The sequence below is a fragment of the Bidens hawaiensis genome, unplaced genomic scaffold, assembly GCF_021521415.1.
Source record: "Bidens hawaiensis isolate Kalapana, Puna unplaced genomic scaffold, B.hawaiensis_p1.1 tig00023056_1, whole genome shotgun sequence".
Classification (NCBI taxonomy): Eukaryota; Viridiplantae; Streptophyta; class Magnoliopsida; order Asterales; family Asteraceae; genus Bidens; species Bidens hawaiensis.
Window position 1 is genome coordinate 239,545 of NW_027493609.1, and position 8,289 is coordinate 247,833.

Below are 8,289 nucleotides of genomic sequence, written 5' to 3' on the forward strand. Positions count from 1 at the left end.
CATGCTGATGTACGTATAAGTTGATATACGTGTCTTTGTTATACGTTTAATTCATATACGCTAGCGTAAAATACGAATGACTGCATCCATCTGATTTTGTCAAGGATACGCAACAAATTGACTTGAGACATTAACAAAGTGCGCAATATTAGGGTGTGTCGTTTGTAGGTAAAGTTGACGTCCCACAAGACGACAATATTAGCTAGCATCAACACGTTCTTATTCGTCGTATTTGCTGAGCCTCAAATTTTGTTTAACGGGGAATGCACTAGGCCGACAACCGAGCATCCCACTATCTTGAAGAATATGAAGAACATACTTTGGGAACCAATCCATCTCGAGTTCAAGAAACTTCGACGCCCAAGAAGTACTTTATAGTTCCAAGATCCTTTATGCTAAATTTTTTGTCCAAAAAGGATTTTGTCTCTTCAATCTCGGTGGAATTATTGCAGACTATAATTATGTCATTAACGTAGACGAGGGCAGCCTAAAAAACGGCATCTTCCGAAAAAGAGAATGATCTGCCTTTGATTGTGTGAACAACTTTGAAAAGAAATGAGATGAACTTTTGATACCAGTTCCTCGAAGCTTGTTTTAAGCCATAAAGGGATTTTCTAAGCTTGCAAACTTTATGTTCCTTTCCCATATTGAACCCTTGTGAAATTTTCATATAAATATCTTTATGAAGATAACCATGCAGAAAAGTATTATTAACATCTAGTTGGTGAATAACACATTTTTCTTGATGCAAAAGCAAGCAGCGTACAAACAGTCACCAATTTTTCCATGGGAGCAAAAGTATCATGAAAATCGACGCCCTCTAATTGGGTGTAACCTTTCACTACCAGTCTCTCCTTGTTCCTTTCTACTTCTCCGTTAGGTTTTTATACTTTATAAACTCCTCTCGAGTCGGAATGACCCTTTTTCCTTATGGTAAATCTTCAAGGGTCCAAGTACCATTTAATTCATGAGCATTAATATCCTTTCTCATGGCTTCTCTCCAATATTTGTCCTACACTGCTTTATTGAAAGTTCTTAGTTCATCTAATGTCGTGATGGTCGATAAAAAGGCATTGTAAGACCTGGAAATTTTATTATAAGAAATATAGTTTGCCAAAGAGTGTACCGTTGAGGAGGTATCTTGATTTGGGGGGGGGGGGGGGGGGAGTTAAAGCATGTACCGTTGAGAAGGTATCTTGATTGGGTGGGGGGGGGGGGGGGAGTTAAAGCATGGTCTATAGATGGTGTAGGATCAACTTCATATCCATCAAGATATGTAGATCGAACACATTTACTTTTCTCGTTGCCATGTATCTGCTAATATATGTTCGGTATCTGACCTTGGATCACTACCACTAGCTGCAACAGTGATGGGCTCGATTACATTGGTCTCATTAGGTGAAGGGCCATTATATGTATTTGGTTATGACCCATTGTTACCGTTCTCAATGGTGATAGGCTCAACATTATTAATCTCGACATTCAAAGGCCCATTGTCAACGTTTGATTGTGGCTGAGTGTGGGCTTGCAAATTACCATCAGAATGTTGGGGTTCAAAAATAGCTTCTTGGGTTTCTGTTTGTCCAATTGTCATTTCTTGAGTATGGTTGGTTTCATGGGGTTGGTCCTTCACATAATACCAGGGAGGAAATTCGAAAATTTCTATATCCTCAATGCATTCTAAGATTTTATGAGATGTACCCAGAAACACAATGTCATTGAATCGAACATCCCTGGAAATAATGATTTTGTTTTTATTGACAAAAAATATTATAACCTTTAGTTCCTTAAGGGTAACCCAAATATATGCTCGGCTTCCCCCTTCTTTAAACTTATCCCCGCCTAATTCTGTTCTTCGATAATAAGAGAGGCATCCAAAATTTTCATGCAATCATAATTTGTGGAATGTTTAAAAACCATTTCATATAGTGTCTTATTTCCAATTGTCTCTGATGGTAAACGCTTAATGACATATGCAACTGTCAAAATGCGTTCACCCTAAAACCGAGAGGACAAGTTGGCTTTGAATTTAGATGCCCTTGCAGTTTCGAGAAAGTGACGATGTTTTCGTTCCACAACACCATTTTGTTGTGGTGTATGCAGACATTTTGTTTCAAGTAAAATCCTGTGATCATTATAGAAATTAATCATACGGTTTGTGGTTTAGGAATAACATCTTATTCCTACGACATGTTATTCAATGACACTAAAACATCAGTTTATGTAAGCAATTGGTTCATAAAAAGTATTTATAAGATAACTTACTTTAAAGATGAGACAACTCCTTAAAATACTAAGGGGCTGTTTGTTTTAGGTCTGAATGGCATCATTCAGAGACAAAGGCCTGGTTTGGTTAGATTCAGATTGTTTGTTTTATCACAAGTCCACATATGAATTGCTGAATGGAGCTCTTAATGGTTCAACTTTGGAGGGCATCTGATTGAAAAAGAAGACCCTTTTACCCTCAACACAAGGCATTCCTTCTACAGATCTACCACATATCAGCAACGCATTCACCCTAATAACCACAACCTCTCACCGTCGCAGGTCCCCGCCACCTCTCACTGCCGGCCTTCTATCTCCGGCGAGTCACTGCCACCGGTTATCGTGTGTACACCGGAGAATTTGAGTAATTGAGTCATTGTAAGTTTCCACCAATCACAAAAATAGGATCTCTATATAAATCTTTTGTTGTAATGGTTCTATTGTTTGGATCTACTGTTGTAATAATCAATATGGATTTTAGAGTTATGTCCTCTTATTATTACTTGGATTCATACTAGTCAAGCACTGTGTCATTTTTGTGGTTTATAGTTATCGATTAGTCAAGTGGTTAGAAGATTAATACCAATGTTGATTATTGAGGATTTGAGTCATCGCTAGATTGAATCGATGGCATAACTATGATTTGTAGTGTCGTAGGGATTAGCAAATGATACCTGGTAATGTAACGAAACGAAACATGTACTGATGTTACCAATTCGGTACCAACTTTTTGAGGTTTTGGTATCGATACGGTGTCGGCATTTTACCAGATTATTGCTTCCGGTTCCAAGCTCATCACTAGAGTGTTGTAATTCAATATCTACCATTGCAATGCGTGTGGTTCTTGTTAGTTTGTAAAATTAACGCGTGCTTGGATCTGTATTTAATAATCAAAATGGGATCTTGATTTAAAAGGCATATTGTTATGGATTTGTAGGTGCGAGGTTAGGCCAGAATGCAAGGACATGCAAGGAAAAACACATGTACATAGTTGAAGGAACCACTGATGCATACATCAAGGTGAACGAAGACCATAGTTTTAGAGAAAATGGTGGTTAGTATGTGAAGGCTTCAAGTTTCAACTGTGACAACAGAAGTATGCTCACGTTTTGAAAACACATGGTCTTATGCTCATTATTTTTACAGACTATTGATTTATTTTGTTAATTGATTGCACTTATCTACTAAATACATTAAAGTTTATATTGGGAGACGGTGTTTGTATCTCTTGTATTTATATGGATCGATCTTTTGGTTTAGTAAGAAAATGCCTTTTAACTTGTGTTTTTTTTTCAAAATGCAGGAAAAACTTTATTTAAGTTGTCATTGTATGTAATAAACTTTTAAACATATGTTTTATAATAATATACAAAGTGGAGAAGATAACGGTCAGTTGGTTCACGATAGCAAATAGTTCAGAGGGGTAAATTGTCATTCTGTATAATCATTCAGAGGTCCAACCAAACAACACTTGATGATTCAGCACTTACTGGTTCAGAGTCTCTTAATCATTCAGACCTCTTACAGGTTCAGCACTTAATGGTTCAGCATTTGCTAAACAACACCTAAGTGAATTGTCCTTGATATTTTAGTAAAAACAACTTTTGTATTATACTTAAAATACCATTTAAGATTATTTAAGATGTAAAAGATTAGCCTTGAGTTACCAAGTATTAACCACACAACTCTTGAACAATTATAGAACTCATGTAATAACCATCCAAGAGTTGTTTAAAATAGGCTATGTTGCCACTCACTTGACAAGTAATCAACCGATTTTAATGGATGAACATCAACAATATGTTTTCACAAAATTGTCAATAATTCTCATTTTAAGATGATCAATTACTACTAATACCTCATTTAGTCCCCGTTCATATTAGGATTTGTGCTTTTTTTCTCAACGAAGCCCATACAAGAATGACAGTTCACCGACTTATCATCAAACTCAGTATTTGGTGTCTGTTTTAGAGTTCACAACCAAGGCCTTACAAGACTATAAAATCCTTGGCTTATCGTCAAGTTCGGCACTTGGGGTATCTTTTAATTGTATTCTAACATTCCTCATCAAGTGATAATTACAGCATAACCTGCACTTATTATAAACCGATCACATGTTTAACTAATGCAAGTATTTCGATATGAAATCAAAGTTCTGGAGAACGAATGTGATGACACAACAAAGTCGAGGTTCGTGTCAGTATCAAGGATGCTGACAAAATGCAATAACCGTCAACATAAGCAATCAACCATGACACAATTACTATCTGGTGCTACAAAGGGTTCTGAATCGAAGCCCTGCAACACCACAACCAATTTAAGATGAGGTAGAGACACTACCACTAAATAACCACACACATCATCATCCGACACTACCAAGGATTCTGAATTCGAATAGGAACCCGACAACACTGCAACCTACGATGATCGAAACCAGCAACAACATATACACGATTTAAGGCCGAAAAGTGTGCCAAAACCACGACAGCAAAATATCAGGAAGTCTAGTATGGTGTATTTAATCGATTGAGCTTGCTATTGTCTGTTAAAAGTAATCGAATAACCATACTGCAAGTATGGTGTATTTAGTTGTTTCTGAAGAGGTAGGTCCCAGCAGAGCCCAGTTGGACCCGCAAGACTCACCTTGAAGAGGGACGTCTGCGCAGAAACCAACTGGATCTGCAGGACCAACCATGCTCAGAGACGTGACGTCCTTACGCGCAGTACGCAAGCTGTTACCGCAGGAAATGCCTCCCAATGGTGAAGGACTCCGCCTGTTCCCGCAGCTTCGGATACAAGCCATCAGGGAAGGCCACCCGCGCAGCAAGGCTACACGCACAAGGCACTTTGCTCTCAATCACAGTGTCACCTGAAGGAATGAGCAAAGCCGGGAACAATCCCGCACAGTGGCGGGAGGGGGAATACTCCCGCCCAAATAAGCCAGTCCGTACGATACAGGAAGATCTTCTGTACTGTACCTGACGAGGTATGGGCAAAAGATCTGACTAAAGATACGACAGCTTATTGACAACAGTATGGCGAGCAGCATGCTCCTGTACTGTATGTCACTATTAGCCGCTGCCTACTCACCAACTCCTGTCATACCACGTGCATAGCCGGCAGTTGGTGGAAAAGGAATAGTATACAGCAGGCCTGGTCACTATCAGCCGCTGCCTACCCACCAACTACCAGCAGGGCACGTGCGTAGGCTACTGTTGGTTGAACATGAATACTATTCAGCAGGCCACACCTCCTTGGTAACCTACCTTCGGCTATAAATACCACAAATGGTATGACCATCTCATCTTATCATATCTTACCATATTATCATCATATTATACCTGATATCTGCTCTAGCAATCTCTTAATATACATTTATATTTAAAGAGCAATCTAGTCTGATTCTCACGCCGGAGGGTGGTCACAAGGAGGAACCCCCCCTTCTCAGTGACAAGCTCACGGTGTCTGTTTTGCAGGTTATCAGAAGAACCATCTTCTCTGGGTCTAACCCCTCGTGGGAAACATCTATCTAACCCCAGGTTACTCGTAATCTGCCCGGGGTCCGGTTAGTGTTTCTTCATTGGCGCCATCCGTGCATAAAGCTAGAACTTTATTTTTCTCCAGTTTTTTCAAACTTCTAGAAAGATGGTTAAAGAAACTCCGGTAACCACAACCCCAGCTACTGGGGGGAATACCTGCAACACAGTTTTTACAAACACTACCCCGGTTACCCAAGCCGGGGCAAATGAAGTAAATTTTACAAACACTACCCCAGTTACCCAAGCTGGGGCAAGTGCAGTAAATAATCGCCCACTGGGATTCACCGATACCCAGTTTGAGAAACGAACAAGACTCCCCCACCAAACACTCGATGAAGTTAAGGCATGGGCGGAGGCACGTCAAAAGGAATTTCAAGCTGAGTTGGACGAACGCTTGCGTTCCGTCCAACAGGCTGACGAATTCGAAGAATACTTGGACGATGACTCGGAGGAATCCGACACCGACGCGAACCCTCGCCATAGGGCAAAAGGGAAGCGTAAGGAAACGGACTCCCAACCGAGAAGGCATTTTGGACAAGCCTTCAAACCAAAAAACACAGGTGGAAGTCCACGTGACTTCTCTAAGACATTCAGACCAAACGTTGCAAATGTGGGAACGTCCAAATTTGCAAAGGACATTGCGGAAGCAATTGCCCCAAAAAGTGCCAAACAAATGTCCAGCATAGGCACATATGATGGTATATCTGACCCAGATGATCATTTGAACAGATTCATAGCGGGGGCAACCGTCAGTAGTTGGACGGAACCTACGTGGTGTTACATGTTCCAAATGACGCTTATTGGGGCTGCTAGAGCGTGGTTCCATCGTCTACCGGTCAACCACATCTACGACTGGGCAGACTTCCAACAGAAGTTTAGCCAACACTTCAGCCAGCAAAGAAAGTATACCGAGGAGCAATGGACAATCCTCAAATGCACTCGAGAGGAAGATGAATCTTTGCTAGACTTCATCACTCGCTTCAACTCAAAGAAGCTAAGTCTGGGTAACATTAGCGAAGATCTCGTTCGCGCTGCTTTTATTCAGGGCGCGAACGACCCAGAGCTCATCCGCACCTTAACGGGTAAAGATGGCATGCCATCCACATGGGATGCCATCATGACAGCAGCTAAACGCTTTGCGGAAACGGAGAAGCAACTGGGTAGAGATCTCCCACATAGCACAAACCTCTACACCCAGAAAACAAGGGAAGACAACGTCCTTACCGCCCGATTAAACAAAAAGCGAAAGCTAGGCATTTGGCAGTCAAGGGTAAACTTTGACACCTCATCCGGCTTGCAACATCGGTTAGGCGGAAGGGATAACGTACAGTCAAACAAGAACTCCAGATGGACGCCGCTCACCAAAAGCGTCACCGAGATATTCGCCACCGAGGAGCTCCCATGGCCAAAGCCTCAAATAATCCGACATCGTCACAATGCCGATCGGAGCAAATACTGTGACTTTCACAGGACGAAAGGCCACAACACCGAAGAATGCATAGACGTAAAGGACATGGTCGAAGCATTTGTCAGAGATGGGACGCTCGCGCACCTCGTGGCGCAATGAACGCTGAGCAGGCTGATGCGTGTAGAACCCCCCCAGCTTGGGAAAACACGAATAAAATTTCAGCTTCAATATGGAGACTACATGCTGCGTAAAGAACGAGACCCCGAACCAGGTGCGTATCGGCTCGATGGCACTCCCATCCCAACAACATGGAAGGGAGCTCAATTACACAGTTTGCATGTAGATCAATTCCAAATTTGTAAAGAAAAGGCCAAGAGCCACTTCTAATGGAAATGATTCTCCTTAAAACATCGACGCTGATGATCTTACATTAATACTTTATGAACTATCAACACTGATGCCGGTTTTCACCGCATACGTAAGTGTGAGTCGTTGCATGGGGAAGGCGGCAAAACCCGCATAAACCCAAAAAAAACGGCAAACCTTCACGCAGGTCAGTTGAAGGGGAAAAGTTCAGTCATCCCACTAAATGAAAGTGCCGGTCTATCCGCATGAATCATGATAGAGGAAACTGAACACTAACCTATTAACAACCGCGCGTCGAACGGTTAATTTATTCAACACGGATATGACGGTTTTCACCGCATAATTACGTGAAAAGTCGTTGCATGGGGAAGGCGGAAAAACCCGCATAAACCCAAAAAACGGCAAACCTTCACGCAGGTCAGTCGAAGGGGAAAAGTTCAGTCATCCCATTAAATGAAAGTGCCGGTCTATCCGCATGAATCATGAGAGGAAACTGAGCACTAACCTATTGACAACCGCGCGTCGAACGGTTAACTTATTCAAGAAAATTTCTAACAAAAGGATGAGGAAAACCTACACGCAGGTCAGATATAGGTAAAGTTTAGCCATCCTACTAAGTGCAAGTGACGGTCCTACCCGCACAATCACGAAAGAGGAAGCAAAACTTCAACCTATTATCTACCACGTTCAAAGGTTAACTTATCCTAAACA